The 17,586-nt window shown below is 49.6% G+C and overlaps 1 protein-coding gene across 1 annotated transcript in view; it reads right to left on the reverse strand.

Annotated features, from left to right (window-relative positions):
• RADIL (Rap associating with DIL domain) overlaps positions 1 to 17,586 on the reverse strand; it is a 60,931-nt gene that overhangs the window by 24,937 nt on the left and 18,408 nt on the right. The gene's annotated exons all lie outside the window — the stretch shown is intronic.

Below are 17,586 nucleotides of genomic sequence, written 5' to 3' on the forward strand. Positions count from 1 at the left end.
GCCCCAGACGCCCCACAGGAGCCCGTGGCGCATCCCAGCCCCGAGACCAGCCAGCACCACGGCCTCCCCGCGGGATGCCAAGCCCACCACAGCCTCGACCCCCGCAGAGTCAGCGTGCTGGGGGCTTCGTGGGTACCACGCCGACCCCAAAACCTGCCCATCCCCTGTCCCGTCCTGGCAGCCCGTGTGTGCGTGCGTGAGCTGATTAGGTGACGACTGTTCATCATCCCCCCCACCCCGTTTACAAGGAGGAAGCAGTCAACTCGCCACGTCACTCCAGCCCACAGGGCCGGCTGGTCTCCATCCAGAACACGGCTGCTCCGTCCCGGGGCACCTCCAACACGGCCAGGCACACGCATGCACACGCGCACACCCGTGCACACCCCACAAAAGCCTTACCCTTCAACACGTAGGAAGCGCTCTTTTAAACTAATGTCGCGTGAAAGCTGAGAAGCCACATGGAACTCGAGGGCCAGTCTCCTGTCACCGTCGCCTTCCCCGGCTGACCCAGGCCTTCCTCTCTGAGCCCCCTGCCGAGGGCCCTCCACACAGCCTCTGTCTGCAGCATCCCTTCCTATAACCGTTCCAGACAAAACCAGACAAAGCCAGGGCAAGTGAGGTGGGCAAGCGGGGGCCGAGGGCGCCCGGGAACACCGACCTGCCTTCCAGAAGGAGAAGGGGGCCCGGTCCCCGGCAGCCCACAGAGAGCCGGGGCTGCAGGAGGGAGGCCGCTCAGCCGCAGTGCGAGCCGTTTGCCGGGCGCCCGCTGCTCCCCGCCTGCTGCAGAGCCGGGCCAGCGACCGTCAGGCAGGGCAGCGGGCGGGGGGAGGGGTGGGGGGAAGAGGGGCGGGTCAGGGGAAGGAGGAGGCCGAGGGCAGGAGGCAGGGATGGAGGAACAGAGGTGGGGGCAGGCGGGGAGGCAGCCCCCAGCCTCACCAGTCCCACCCCCTGCTCTCACGGCTGGGGCATCACGGCACAAGCGGGGGCCCTGCCTGGAAGAAGACATTTAAAAACCAGTCCAAAACGACGCTCTAGCCCAGGCTTTTCCTCCCCCTAGGACGGGGCTGCAGGAGAGGATGCACCTCAAAACCACCTTGCACAAGTGCTGGGGCTCCCGGGCAGCAGCAGAGCCCATAAGGTCACCCTTTCCTCTTCGATTCCTGGGGGCCCGCAGAGGCCCTGGACGAGGCCCGAGCGACCAGGGCCAGCGTCCCTGGGACTGCAGCAGACGGGCGTGGGCGCACACTCTCGGCCGACTGAACACCACTCCTCCAGCTGGGGTCCCGCGTCCCCTCGCAGCTGACCCCCTCCCAGGCTAAAGCAGGGGCTCTCACCCCGCCCGCGCTCAGGGCCGCCTGGGGAGTTTGGAACAGCGTCCAGGGCTCATCCATGGGCCCTCAGGGTTGAAGGGCCAGGGCTGTCGGGAGGGAGGTAGCGGCAGCTCAAGGCTGGGGCCGCTGGGCCGCCAACGCCAGCACGGCCAACGTGTAGAGCAACCCACAAGGTCCAGCCGACAGATCCGTGCACACCCTGCGGGCAGCACAGCCACGAGGACCCTCACACGTGTGGACACCTGAGCAAGGAAGGCCCCTGAACCCCACGCAACCCTCCACGGGGACTATCCTCGCACAGGGCAGAGATGCTGCAGGGAAAGCTGGGCCCAGCCTGTACCCAGTGGCGGGTGGAAAGGCAGATGGGGAGCAATGGGTAGGGTGTGGGACCTCTGTTTACATGCTGAAAAGAGCACACGAAACCCCGCGGCATGCTGCTCATGGTGTGCGTATATGTGCACGTAAAGCTGTTTTCAAAAACAGATAGAAGAGGCACACAGTAAGTTCAAGAAATGGCCGCCTGACAGGTGGGGGTCTGAGCCTGGGGAGGTACATTTCATAACGTATTGGAGCTGCTAGAACACGTGTGACATCACATACTGCACGTGATAGGACATACTTTATGGATAACTCTGTGTGATGTTTTACTCGTTTCATTTTTTAAAACTCTAAATAAATGTGATTAAAAATGTTTATGTCAACTCTGGAAGGCAAGTACTCAGGTGTAAAGTAAAAATCATAAACACTCTGAGGTCCTCGCACGTGTGTAGGACTCTGCGGCTGCCCCGAGGTGGGCTGGGGGCCTGGCGGCGGGGGCGCCCGATGAGGCCGCCGGAGACCGACCGTTCGGCCAGGCGTCCTGAGGAGGGTCGTGGCTTCGGGTGCCGATGCGGGTGCCGCGCCACGTCTGATCCCACTTCAGCTTCGCCACCACAATCCACACATCCCAACGACGGGCAAACCCAGGGCGTGTCTGCCCGGCTCAGAGCAGAACCTCCTCCCTAAGCCTGGGATGGAGGCTGGGCGGCGACAGGAGGGACATGTGGGCAGCCTCACCCACAGGCCAGCGGCCTGCGGGGCGCGGCCTGGGGTTCTCAGCCTGGTCCAGGCAGACCCGCAGCCTCGTGGTCCAGGCTCTGCGCACTGGATCTGGGGCGTCACGGTGGAGCCCGCGTCCCGAGCAAGGTTGTCCCCGTGGCCCCTCCACCGCCACCGTGATGGGGATTCGGCAACAGACACACCATGGAGAAGCCCTGGCCCACAGGGGAGCGGCGCTGGCGGGATAACGTGACGAGAGCGGCCAGGCCTTGTACGGCGGTGATCTCACATGCCAAGTCACTCATCTTACAGGAAAACGCCCAACCTTGCCACTGGGTGAAGAAGACGCGCTCCATTTCTGGATCACGCCTCCCCGTGAGCTGGGCTGGACGGCCCAGCCCTGGACATTTCTCGCTACGCTAGGGGTGACCGAGTTAGCGAGGTCAGAGGTTTATCTGGTCCTGCAGGTCTGAGGGACACCCAGGAATCTGCATTCTTGTAAAAGCTCCCCAGAAGGTTCTGGAACTCAGCTAGGATAGGAACCGCTGCCAGGGCACTCCCCTCCCCCAGTCCCTGTCTACAGAAAGCCCACGGGGGAGAAAGGGAAACCCATGGAGCGCTCGGAAGACATACTCGAGCACCTACCGTTTTCATTTGCGTTTTGGATTTCTAACTCTTTTCTCTAGATTAAAACGTTTGTCAGTTCCCAGGAAGGTGGCAGATATGAGGCTCTGCTCTTCCCTCTCATATAAGGCACACCTCGTCTTACCGCGCTTCACGGACACGGTGGGCTACAAACTGAGGGTCTGCGGCAACCCCGGCTGAGCAAGTCTACTGGCACATTTCTTCCAACAGCGTTTGCTCACTTTGTGTCTCTGCGCCACACTGTGGTAATTCTCGCAATATTTCAGACTTTGTCGTTAATGTTATATTTGCTATGGTGATCTGTGATCAATGATCTTTGATGTTACTCTTGTAATTGTTTTGACATTGTTTTAGTAATAAAGTATTTTATTTTTTTATTTATTTATTTTTTAAACGTCTTTATTGGAAAAATATGGAACGCTTCACGAATTTGCGTGTCATCCTTGCGCAGGGGCCACGCTAATCTTCTCTGTGTCGTTCCAATTCTAGTATATGTGCTGCTGAGGCGAGCACAGTAACAAAGTATTTTAAAAGTAAGGTTTGTACGTTGTTTTTCTAGACATAATGCTATCGCACCCTTAACAGACCTCAGGAGAGCGTAAACATCACTTTTCTAGGCACTGGGAAGCCAAAAAGTTCCTGTGACTCTCCTTACCGACGTGCCGCCTTCACTGCAGTGGTCTGGGCCTGAACCCGCCACATCTCAGAGCTGGGCCTGTATCTGTTCCCTGGTGAACAGGCAGAAACACACCCAGCAGAGGAATAAAAGGAGGGGTCTGGGTAACCAGAACCTGGAGAGGCCTCTGTGTCCCCCGCACCCAGGACACACATGGGACCACCTTACCGCCCAACACTGGGCCCCAGACCCAGAAGCACAATGACCACCTTCCCACGTCTTAGGCAGATAACACAGCCAGGAGAGATTCTGAAACAACCCTTGCTGCCCCTGAACAGGCTCACAGTTAGGCCACAGGCCCTGGCTTGGATGTTCAGGGCCGATCCTGCCCGCTCCTGGACTGTGCGTCTCTCCCACGGGAACTGGGGAAGGGGCCCTAACCTGCAGGAGGTGTAACCGTGACACAGACGACGGCGGCGGCCTGCACAACACACGCGGTTAAAGAAAGGAGCTCGGAGCTTCCCTCTCCCGGCAGCTGCTCCAGCTCCCACCACCGGAATCAAGGCTGCGAGCGGCTGACTCTGCAGGGCAGGGCTCTGCGGTCCCTCATCCCCTCCATCAGACGCTCCTGGGCCAGGCAGCCGTCGGGCAGCGGGGAAGAGGTGGAGGGATGACACCCCAGGCCACACGGTGTTTTACGTGTCGGTGCCGGCATCCCCTCTGTGGGGAGAGAGGAAAGGACCCTGGATACCGGGGGTGGGGGGGTTGGACATTAATTCTGAAAGCAGCTGGCAGCTGTCATCAGAGCTCCCGTCATGGGCTCCAGCACAGCACTGGAAAGAACAACACAGCTCTCTTCCTGAACGTCAGTAAGTTCAGGACAATAAATTCAAGCTGTAGGTTTTACCCCCGGGCCCTGTTTGCTCTTCTCTTCCAGGATCGGAGGGTTTGAAACAGTGTCTCCAACTCGGAGACGTCCCTGTTGCTCACAGCCACTACCAGGGCCGCAGGAGAACTCAGGGATGTGGTTTTTCATTGGGGACGGATGAGGCAAATGTTCCTGCATTCGGGAATTTTGCCGAAATTGGGGGAATTGAGACTATTTCGGTGATCCCTAATAACAGCTGGAGAGGCGCTGCTGACACAAACTCTGCAGTAGCCACTGCAAAACTCGGAGGTCAGACCTGCCTTAAACAAGGCCTTTTAAACTAGAATGCCCTTTTCTGGGTTAGCAAAAGATGCAGAACGCAGCCCTAAGTTAATCAAGCAATCCTTGACGTTAATTTGAAGTTTTTTGCATTTGAAATGTACAACAACGACGACAAACTACCTAAGGACCATTTGGGGACGCAGCATCTATCTGCTACATGGCCAGCTTTATTCTGAGTGTTTTGCATCCAATTCCATTGCATTCTCACAATAAACCCTTCAAAGGGACTGCAGTGACATGGGAATACGTTACCTAGCTTTTCAGGATCGATCCTACCATTGGCAAATAAAATTCTAAAACAAAATGTATATCGTACCCGCCCTCCCCAGTTAGGGACACAACACGGATGCCTGCTGACCACTTCTGGTCAACAGCGTACTGGAGGTCCTGGAGGTCCCAGCCAGTACGATAAGGTAAGAAAAACGAATGGAAAGGTAGGATTGAAAAGAAAGAAAGAAATTTATGATGATTTTCAAGACGATGTGATTGTGTATACAGAAAATGCAAAAGAATCTACGGACAAATTATTAGAATTAACAAATGAGTTTAGCAAGGGGACTAGATATGGTGAGTATGCAAATTCAATACTATTTTAAAATACTAGAAACAAAGAGAAAAGGGTATGTTTAAAAAGAAAGATACCATTTATAATAATGTCAAGAAACATGAAACTAAGGAATAAATCTTCCAAAAGATGTGCAAGACCGTGTCACTGAAAACTACAAAGCACCACTGACGGAAGTCAAGGACGCTTCAGAGAAAAAGACGGACAGGCCGAGTGTGAGAGAGGAAGTGGGACGGTTAGAGCCCTTGCACACTGCTGGGGGAGGGGGGTGTCAACGGGCACGAGCGGCCTGGAAGGCACCGTGTGCTGGTGTCTCCTACCACTGAACCGTCAAGTCCACTCCTCAGTGTACACACGATACGAACACACGTGGGACCACGGGACGTGCACAGGAACACGGCCACGGTGGCATCACTCCTAATGGGCCCAAACTGGAAACACCACGTGTCTACCAACAACAGGATGACCAGATCAACTGTGGCCCATTCACATAACGGAATCCTGCACAGCAATAGTAATACATGGACTCTTCTAAAAGCAAGAATAAGCCAAAAAAAAACCCAAAAAACAAAAAGCCAGACACAAAAAGGTACCCATAATACGATTCCATTTATAGGAAATTTACTTAGAGCCAAAACTGGACTATGGTTTTAGAAGTCAGAGAGGTTGGCTCAATGGCCAAGGACCAGAAGGGGGTGTGAGGGAGGCTGCAGGTGTCCTGATACTGTTCTAGTTCTTGCCACACAGGTGCACTCGTCTTCTGAAAACTCGTTGAGCTGTACCCTCACAATGTGGGCACGCTTCTGTCTGTACGCTATTTTTCAATGCAAATTTTCCTTTTAAAGAAGAGGACGTCAGATGTTAAGATTACCGTACACAAATTATAAGATCATGCAGTTTAAAGAGATAAAACATGTTTAAAGAGATAAACATGTTTAAAGAGATAAAACATGTTTAAAGAGATAAAACATGCCTTGAAATATATGTAGAGAACAGGAAATCATAAACAATAACATCAGCTTTGAAAAATAACCAATTAGAACTTCTAGAAACGAAACAATACAGTAACAGAAAGTATGCAGCATATCAGACACAACGGAAAAGAGAATCAGTGAACTAAAAGGCAAGTCTAAAATGTCTAGGATGTGGTATAAAGTGACCAAAAAAGGAAGAACAAAGGAGACACGAAAGACATTAGGAGACAGGGAAGAGAGAGCGAGAGGCCTCACACACGTTGAAAGACAGCTCTGGGGGACTCCCTGGCAGGCCAGTGGTCAGGACTCAGGGCTTTTACTGCTGAGGGCCCGGGTTCAAGCCCTGGTTGGGGACTTAAGATCCCACAAGCCATGCAGCACGGCCAGGAAAAAAAAAAAAGACGGCTCTGGGAGGAAAGAGGGCAAAGGCAATATCTGAAAAGAAAATACGAGAGCATTTTTCAGAACTGACTGAAGAAACCAATTGGCAGTCTCATGAAGTCCAATAAAAGAAAGAAGAGAGACATCACAAGAGAACTACTGACCAATATCCCTTATGTATAGAGAAGTAAAAGTCTCCAAGATAGTAGCAAACCATGTTCAAGTGGGATTTATCCCAGGAATGCAAGAGTGATCTAACATTCAACAGTCAATCACTGTAATATACTGTATTGATACAATAAAAGACCAACATGACATGGCCAGGTACTAAATGCTACTGGATTATACACTTTAAAATTGTTAATTTTATGTGAATTTTATTTCCATTTTAAAAATCAGCCCATAGGGCTTCCCTGGTGGCGCAGTGGCTGAGAGTCCGCCTGCCAATGCAGGGGACACGGGTTCGTGCCCCGGTCCGGGAGGATCCCACATGCCACGGAGCGGCTGGGCCCGTGAGCCATGGCCGCTGAGCCTGCGCGTCCGGAGCCTGTGCTCCGCGATGGGAGAGGCCACAGCAGTGAGAGGCCCGTGTACCGCAAAAAAAAAAAAAAAAAAGTCAGGTTTTAAAGACCCTAATGTGAAAGGCAAAACTATCAAGCTTTCATAAGAGAACGCAGGGACTATCTCTACAGCCTCAGAGGCAGGGACGGATCCCTTATACGAGACAAAACCAAAACAGAATCAAAAGCATTGACCATAAAGAAGAGAATCAACAACGTCAACTATATGAACAATTTTATTCATCAAAAGACACGATAAGTAGAGTTTAGAAAATCAACTCACAGACTGGGAGGAAATCATTATCATTATAACACGTATTACTGATAAAAGACTAGAATCTAGGGACTTCCCTGGTGGTCCAGTGGGTAAGACTCCTCGCTCCCAATGCAAGGGGCCCAGGTTCAATCCCTGGTAGGGGAACAAGATCCCACACGCCGCATGCGTGCCGCAACTAAGAGTTTGCATGCCGCAACTAAGAAGTCCGAATGCCGCGACTAAGAAGCCCGAATGCCGCAACTAAGACCGGCACAGCCTAAATAAATAAATATTTTTAAAAATATATTTTTAAAAAAGACTAGAATCTAGAATAAAGAATGCCCACAAATCATTAAGAAAAAGACGAAACAATAGAAAATGCAACAGAGCAGACCAGGCACTTGACGCTTGCAGTGGAATGGTAAAGTAGGAAGCTCTTTGACCCCATCAGGTAAAGTAGAAATATGCACCCTCAGTGTCCAGCAATATCCCTACCAGGTGTGCACCCCTGAGGGACTTGTACGCTTAGGGACCAGGGTGCTCTGAGCTGCACGATTCCCAGACCCATTTGCAGAGCTGCTCAGCATCACTGCACCCACGTGGCAGGACACGGCTCCAAGCAGCACGGGCGGGAGCCCCACGAGCACGACACGAAGGAGACGTAAATCCACCCACATAACTCAAAACAGGCAAAGGGAAACTCGTAGGCAAAAATGCACAGGTGATAACACTAACAGGAAACTGAGAAAACAGTCATTACGAAGTCAGGATGGTGGCTCCTTCCGAGGGGGAGGGGGAGGGAGAGGGTGGAGCTCAGGGTGACCCCGCGGGGACAGCGAGGCTCTGGTCGGCGGCTTGCTTGGTAATGACCTGCCGACCCAAGCAGGTGGGTCTTCTGCCCTTTCCTGCACACGGTCCCTTCTACAGTTACATACCCGTCCACAGCCTCACGACCCGCCGCCACACCTGTCCAGGGGGAGGGCGCCCTGAGGACACGCCGGGTGGGGACCGGAGCCCCCTGCCCATCCCGCCGAGGGCTCTGCCGCCTGGAAGTGGCCACAGGCTGTTGTGGCCCCTGAGTTCCGACCAGCAATAAGGACACTGCCTACAGCAGCCGCTCTGAAAGTTGGATGCTGCCGGGAGGAGGCGCCCCGAGTGGCCGCTGCCCGCTGCCAGCTCTGCAGCTCCATTTCCACCCGGCCCTGTCCCCCCAGCACAAATCCTTGTCCGCCACCCACGGAGCTGCCCGAGGTCCGCCTTCCCGCCAGTGGCCCAGGGGTTCAAGTCCCGGGCAAAATGCAGATGTCCTAGGCTTCCCAAGCCTCCTCTCCATGGGCCTGGAAGAGAGTCACGAACACCTCCAAGGGGACCGCGTCCCCTCCGCACCCTCCGTACTCCGCCCGTGACATCTTATTTCTTAAGCTGGGTCACGGGTGCGCAAACAGTTCATTACACTACGCTGTATCTATTTCTTGTGTGCCTGAAGTATTTCAAAATAAAGATTAGGAAAGCAATAAGAAGCAGGTACAGATGACAAACAGATGTTCGTGAACATTCCAAAATCTGCTCCACCTCACAAATACTAAAGGAAACGCAAGCTAAATAATGAGGTACACTCTCCCTTCAAATCAGCAAAGATTCTTTGGTGATGGAATCACACGACGGCGAGGGTAAGGAGAGACGGCACAGTCAGAAACTGCCCATGGGAATGTGAACTGGCATTGGGCCACCCCAATTTAAAAACAGCCAGCGGGGGGCTTCTCTGGTGGCACAGTGGTTGAGAGTCCACCTGCCGATGCAGGGGACGCGGGTTCGTGCCCCGGTCCGGGAAGATCCCACATGCCGCGGAGCGGCTGGGCCCGTAAGCCATGGCCGCTGAGCCTGCGCATCCGGAGCCTGTGCTCCGCAACGGGAGAGGCCACAGCGGTGAGAGGCCCACGTACCCCCCCCCCAAAAAAAAAAAAAAAAAAATATATATATATATAAAACTATGTACATAGGTTGATTTAAATTATGTAAGAAAAGTAATGCAACAGTAAGAAAAGAATGAAAGGCACCAAAATGTTGAAAGAAATTCTCTCTAGGCGGTGACTTTACAGGTGATTTTTACTCTCTACCTAATACTTACCCTTATTTTCCAAATTTTCAATAATGAATATGTCTTATTTTCTTAAGTGGGGGGAAGTCACATTTTCAAGTACCGAGGAGCATTATTTCCGTGGTAAAACTTGGACCTTCTCCTGCCAATTAGGGCCCTAATCAGGGAAGAGCAGCCGTCTCTAGAAGGAACTAATAAGCTAATTAAGATAATGGGTAACTGAGGAGATCAAACGCTCAGACCATTTGTTAGCCAGTCACAGATGGAAACAGAGCCTTCCAGAACCATGCCAACGAGAGAGCAGTGTGGCAGAAGCAGGAACTTTCTTTAGCTGAAACCAAAGGCCCTGTGTGACTCCCCAGAGAAGCCTCGAGCCCTCCCTGGGAGAGGATCCTGGTAAACCGAGCGACACCAGCCCACCCGGCACCCCTGCTCACAGACCCACACGGGAGGGGCCGCCGACGCCCCTTCCCGGGTCCACCTGGAGGACCAGCTTTGTCGCGAAGGTCAGCACCCCCTGTCTCTCGCCCAGAGTGAGGAGCCTCCCTGCCCAGGAGGCTGCATCCCGAGGATGCCCGACGCCCCACTGCCCTGCAGCGAAATCCCTACGCTCGTGCAGGCTGGAAGAGACAGCCATGGAAACCGCTTTGAAAATTGGGCAAGAAGACAAGAGAAACTAGGAGAGAAAAGACCCGGAAAACACGTCAGTCCAGGAGACGCAGAACCTGGATAACAGACGAACCAGAAGGAACGATCCAAGGAGGGATGTGATTTTTCAGAACTGAAGAACATGCGTTTTTAGCTTAAAAGTCTGACACACAGTAGAGGTTAAAAACGCATAAGGGGGGACTTCCCTGGTGGCACAGTGGTTAAGAATCCGCCTGCCAATGCAGGAGACATAGGTTCGAGCCCTGGTCCGGGAAGATCCCACATGCCGCAGAGCAACTAAGCCCGCGCGCCACAACTACTGAGCCCGCATGCCACAACTACTGAAGCCTGCGTGCCTAGAGCCCACGCTCCGCAACGAGAAGCCAAACCGCAATGAGAAGCCCCGCGCGCTGCAACAAAGACCGAACACGGCCAAAAATTTAAAAACGCATAAGGGGTCAAAATACGCAAACAGCAAATTTTAATAACCTTAATACGTTAAGAGAATATGGTCGTTATAAACAAATACGGTAACAGACACAACCATCACTTTTTACATAAAAAAACAAAAGTCTAGCAGAAAGGGTGCAAACACACCCCAACCGAACACACACTGTAAGTCTGCAGAATGAGGCAGCGTGAAGAAATTACCCGTGTCTCCAGAGGGAGGAGAGAGAGATTAAGTCCAAAGGAGTGAGAGTCCCAACACGCCCCAGCCTCTCCTGGAGGCACTGGGAGCTGAAAGGAATGGACTGAGGCCTCCAAAATTCTAGGAGAGAAAAGTATTTTCATCTAAAGCTCTACGCCCAGCTAAGCTATTAATCCAGCATTAAGGTGGAGCAAAGGTTTTTCAAGCAACTTCACCTCTCATGGACACTTTCCCAGGAGGCCACGGGAGGAGCTGGTCCACGTAAACCAGGTGTAAAGCGAGAACCAGGGGAAAGGGAACAGAGACGGGGGTCTCCTCTGCAGAGACACCAGGGTGAGGACGGCTGAGAGCGGGCTCGAGAGCAACCAGCCTGACCTGAGCAGGCGGAAGGCGCCCAAACTGGATAAAACCAGCCACACACCTGAGCATCTTGAAAAGAGATACTGGCAGAGGATGGAGGAATGCTGAATTCGTGAAAAGTACCAAGAAAAAGGGCAAATAATACCAATAATTAATTCCAAAGAGACTGGAAGCTGGACTAGAAGGAAAGGTAATCTTTGTGTACACCAGGCCTCAGCTGTAAAAAGCTGTCTCTGGTCCTAAAAATGTAAACACTGATTACTAATCTAAACAAATTTACAACTGTCCTGAGAGGACAGGGCGAGGGAAGCTGATGTTTTCAAAGAGGGATGGTGAACAGAGCTGAATTCTCATCTTCATGGAAGGAGTCACTAGATGAGGCTCAAAATGTAAAAACAAAGCAGTAGTGGGATAAATGTGTTACTTTAAGCTGTGGAATTAAATGCCAAATAAGGAACAGTTCACAACTGAAACTGGCTCCCTCTGGGCAGGGCAAATTGGGAAGAGGGAAGGCTAGTGCAGGGACCTGCTGCGTCAGCATTTTTTCTTTGTTTTGTTATTTCTAATCAGCAATGAGAAAGTATCGCTTGTAACTGTGCACGTATATATAACTGGTGAAAGTAAGTTTTTAAGCGTACATACTTTTCAACCTCCTAAACGAATGAATGAATGAATGCACGCGCTTACGGTATGTATTTCATCAACTCCTAGACACACTTGAACATCTCTGAACGCATCCTGCGTTCTTGTGGAGTGTCCCAGGCAGCAGCTGTCATGTGAGAACTTGGCTATTGTTCCTGGGGGGCGAGATTCTTCAATATTTCAGCCCTTTAAGGGCCATTTGAAGAATGAATGAGCTCTGGTTGTCATGTGCAAACTTGCAGAATTTGGGGCCAACAGCTTGAGAGAAAATCCCAGGGATAACAGTGGAGCACTTTCAAGAAATGCGGCATCAGCAATATTCTTGAGGGCGCAAAGAAGGGCACCGTGTGGAGATGTGCACAGTGACAGCTCGAGTCGAAAAGAAGCCTTTGAATTTATTTCACTCCTATTTATCTTTTTGTGTGTGCGTGTGCACAGAACCACTACAGATTAAAGTCCGTGTTTAAATAAATCTTCAGGTTTATTAGGGCTCTTTAGGTAAGCACAAAACTAGGAACCCCAAGTAATAATAGTAAGACATTGTGTCCTCGTTTAACTTGTACGATTTTTTATGGTAGTGGTAGGTAGGTATGGTGATCTTACAATCAATAACATCTTTTATGTGGTGAAATACGGTATATTCAGGAATATGTATTGCAAAATTGTTCTTAATGACCCCCAAATATACACAGTGCTCTGACCACACCATGGAATATTCCATAAGCCCTAGAATGAATGAATCAGAATGATAACAGATGATGTGCGGAGACTTTCAAAAGGAGTTTGTTAAGAAAAGATACAGAAAACTAAGTATGTGATCCCACTTTAAAATAATAATAACTGGGACTTCCCTGGTCACGCTGTGGTTAAGAATCCGCCTGCCGATGCAGGGGACGCGGGTTCGATCCCTGGTCCGGGAAGATCCCACACGTCACGAGGCAACTAAGCCCGTGGGCCACAACTACTGAGCCTGCGCTCTAGAGCCTCCCCACTGCAACTACTGAGCCCACACACCACAACTACTGAAGCCCCCGCGCCTAGAGCCCGTGCTCCACAGCAAGAGAAGCCACCGCAATGAGAAGCATGTGCACCACAACAAAGAGTAGCCCCCGCTCACCGCAACTAGAGAAAGCCCGCGCGCAGCAACGAAGGCCCAACACAGCCAAAGATAAAATGAAATTTAAAAAAAAATAATTAAAAAAAAACTGACTAGAAGTTTGCATGTGTACATGTTTACACAGATCTGTACAGGAGCATCTGAGCACAGAAAAACTATGGAAGGTCACGGTGGGAGCAGAATTAAAGGTGACCCCATGATCTCTGCCCCTACGGTTACTCCCATGATTAAGTACATGGGCAAGAGAGATTCTGCCGGTATAATTAAGGTAACTGAGCAGTTGATCTTAAGATACAGAGAGTACCCAGTGGGCCCAACCTAATCATGTGAGTGACTTCAAAGCAGAGAGTGTTCTCCAGCTGGTCACAGAAGGGTCTGAACAAGGGGCTCCCCCTGCTCCGATGGGAGGGGCTACAGGAAAAGGAGCTGAGAGTGGGCTCTGGTCCACAGCTCGCAAGAAAAAGGAAGGAAACAAAACATGGAGATTTCGGTCCCACAGCCCCAAAGAACTGAATTCTGCCTTGTCAGCCAAACTTTGTGGGGAAGTTGTCTACACACAGGCTTCCTCTCTTTTCTCCTATTCACCCTTCTGTATAAGCAGGAAACATTTCAGGCATCCAGAAGGGTATGAAGAACAAAATAATGCACCCGCTGCAGCCTGAAGAAATAAAGAGCGTTCTAGATATGGCTGAGCCTTCTCTCTCCTATCCAGAAATAACAGCTACGCCGATTTGGGGTCATAACTCCCATGTGCAGATTTATATTTTTTTTTCCATGTATTAAGTATGGCCAAGATATTATATACATACATAGTAAATATCTCTGAAAAATATATTTAATTTGCCATTTTTTAAAAAACTGATGAAATGGTATCATACAATATGAACACACCCACTTGCTATGTGTATCTCCAGCTCATTCGTTTTCAGTGCTGTATGGTATTCCATTGCAATATATTAAAATGGACCCATTTTTCCTGTTGATCAATGAGCAAGTCAGTCTCCAAGATGGCCCCTAGTGACCTCCTGCTTTTCGAGCCCTTTTGTAGTCTCCTGCCACCGTGAATAGGGCCCGTTTAATCACAAAGACATGGTGGAAGTGGCAGTGTGACTTCCATGGTCAGGTCATGTAAGACACTGCGGCTTGTGCCTGGCTCTCTCAGATCACGTGCTGGGGTTAAGTCAGCCGCCATGCTGTGAGGACATTCAGTCAGCCCTATGGAGAGCTGAGGCCTCCTGCCAACAACCAGCATTAACGTGCCAGCCGACATCTCACATGTAAATCATCTCGGCATTCCAGAGATTCATCAAACTTGGTCATGATGGTTTTCGTATACATTTCTGGTTTGGTTTTAGTTTTCAAAATCAATATTCATAAGTGAATTTGGCTCACAACTTTTCTTTATCATGTTCCCTTTCTCTGGTTTTGATATGAAGGTGAGATTTGTTGTAAAAAAATGTTTCTTCTTTTTCTGTTTTCTGGAATAGTCTGATGTAAAATATTGGAATAATCTTGTCACTGAATATCAGTAAGAATTGGCCTGTACAACCTTCTAGGTTTTGTTTTTGTGAATTTACTTTGGTTTTGGTGGGGACATTTTCAAACTACTCATGCCATTTCTTTTCAAGGTTATAAATCCATTCAGGTTTTCTATCCTTCAGTGAGTTTGGGTAGGTTACCTTTTTCTACGAGATTGTCCATTTCGTCTAAGTTTTCAAATTTACTGCCATAAAGCTATCTATAAGATCCTTTAAATGAAACTGAAAAAAAAAAAACCTACCGTATTTGTAGCTATATGCCCTTTTAAATTCCTAAGATCGCTTGTGTACCATCTTTAGTCTTCCTCGACAATCTTCCCGGTTTTGACTATTTTATTAGTCTTTTCAAAGAACCTACTCTTCACTTTGTTGATCCTCTGCACTGCACGTTTATTTTGTCTTTATTTTCTGCTCTGTATTATTTCCTTTCTTCTCTCACTGAATGTATATCCTTTTTAACCGAGTTCTGTAGGCACACAGCTCATCAACTGCCAGCCTTTACTCTTTTCTAGGGTAAGCATTTAAAGCCATAACCCTCCCCTTCTAAATACCACATTGGCTGCATCCCACAAGTTGCATTTTCATTACTGTTCAGTTCTAATTCACATTAAAGTGTCTTTTTTGATCCTGACTTATTTGGGAGCATTTGAATGTGCAAACGTGTGAGTTCTGTGTAATTCGCTCTACCACTGCCTTCCAACACCCATCCTCTCCTTCTCCCATCGCATAATGGTGGGGAACGGTGGTCGTGTAACCAGCTGATACAAACTACAACTTCCGGTCTCCCTCACAGGTAGGCAGGGCCTTGTGACTAAGTTCCAGTCAGTGAAAGACGAGGCAATGTCATCTTCTAGGGACTTCCAGGAAAGCTCCATAGGAGGAGGACACAGTCTGCAGGGACACCTTTGGCCTTGCCCCCTTCCTTCTTTCTTCCTGCCTTAAATGAAGATATGATGGCTATGATGGCAGCGGTCCCGCCACCATCCTGCACCTTGAGGTGACCTTGAGGATGGAAGGCATGGACTACAATGGTGGGGCTGAAAGTGCAGAAGCCTGGGTCCCTGGGGACCAGGAAAGCGCCCCCATCAGCCCTGAACTTACTCCCGCTGTAATGTGAGAGAAAAGCACCCTGTATGGAGTTCAGTAATTGTTATCTGGCCAAATGCAATTCCTGACCCATAAAGAGGTCTTTAAGATATCACTTTGATGTTGGTTTCTTGATTACAAAATACTTCACACACACACACACACACACACACGAAAGCATTTACAACTGAGACTAATAATAAAATGAACACCATTTCCTCCACCACCCAACCTGCAAAAAGTAGAACATTTCCAGTCTGCTTTCTTGCAGCGGCACCTCCCCTGCTTCTCCCCACCTCTCGCCCTTGCTATTCTGAATTTTATTTCACATTCCCCGTTTTTCCTTTATAGTTATACGTCACATTTTTGTCACCCTAAATTATACTGCCCTATTTTGCTTTTCTGTAAACCTTACGTAGATTGTGCCACACTGTGTGTTTTTCTGTGACTGTCTCTCCCCCGTCAACACTATGAGACACCCCACCTCGATGCATGAAGCTTTGGTCCATTTAATCTCACAGCTTCACGCTGTCTGCTGCAGGAATACACTCTCTCCACTCCCCGTTCAGGGGTATGTGGGTCATCTCGAGCTTCAGGCTATTACAAAATGCTGCCGCAACACTCGCCTACTCGTCTCCTGGTGACCCGTGGGACGGTCTTTCTAGGAAAGTGCTTCCTGACTTTTCTGGTACCATGGCATGTGAGGGAAACGATGACATCCCCATGGCACGCTGGAGGTAAACCAGAGGGTGTGTAGGGTTCTGGACACGGCGGTGGCCCACAAACTCTGGCCACCTCAAGGGATAAAGAGACTGGTAAGGTTAAACCCACCAGTGCCCCACAGTGTGGGAGTGGAGCCCCCAGGGCAGAAGGAATGGAGCACAGGGTGCGGGCACATTGGCCACACTAGACAACAGCCACCTTCTCCTGAAGGGACCAGACAGCGTGTACTCCTCCCGCCTCCTCGCCAAACCTGAATATTGTTAGGCTTCATTTTTGTAAAAGAAAAATAGCTCTGTGGTCTTAAATCCTATTTTCCTCACTAACAAGATCGAGCACCTTTCCATGTTTATTGTCCATTCTTAGTTCCTCTTCTGTGAAATACCTACGCATCTCTTTTGCCAGTTTATTGGGCTGTTTCATCTTTTCAAATAGACTTTTTTCTTCATCCTTAATATGGCCTGGATAGTAATCATTTGTTTTACGTATTATGAAATCTCCCGGCTTACAGCCTGTTTTTCAGTTTTCACTGTTCATTACTCAATACGATTAAGAGATTCTGTTCATCAGTCTCCACGGTGTGAGCTTTCTTGTGTCTTCTTTAGGAAATTCTTCTCTACGCTGTGTGTCATTGTTCCTAACTTACTGTTCTGCAGTCAGAGTACACGTTCTATGAATCAGATAACTTGAACTATGTTGAGTCTTACTTTCTGGATCTAGCATGAGGTTATTATTATTTTTTTTTTACATGTCCAAGTGCTTGAGAATAACATGCATTTTCTAATTGTTGAGTGGAAGTTTCTATAACAAATGCCCAATAGATCAGGGATGACAAATGCCAGCGGGGGGGAATGGGTGACAAATCCAGCCCTGGCCATCTGTTCACATATTGTCCAGGGCTGCTTTCACTCTACAAAGGCAGAGTTTGTATAGCCTCACAAAGCTGAAAATATTTCCTATCTGGCCCTTTACAGGAAAAGTCTGCCAAGCACTGTTGTTGTGTTCAAAACTGTTTCCCTTCTACTTGTCGTCTGCTTAGTATCAATTAATGAAAAGAGTCGTTTAAAAATCTTCTGTGACAATGACACTTTTGGCAATTTCGGTTAATCTTTGCTTTATGTTGAGGTTATTTTACTAGGTGCAAAAAAAATT

This window comes from Grampus griseus, assembly GCF_964374135.1.
Source record: "Grampus griseus genome assembly, chromosome: 14".
NCBI classification, from domain to species: Eukaryota; Metazoa; Chordata; class Mammalia; order Artiodactyla; family Delphinidae; genus Grampus; species Grampus griseus.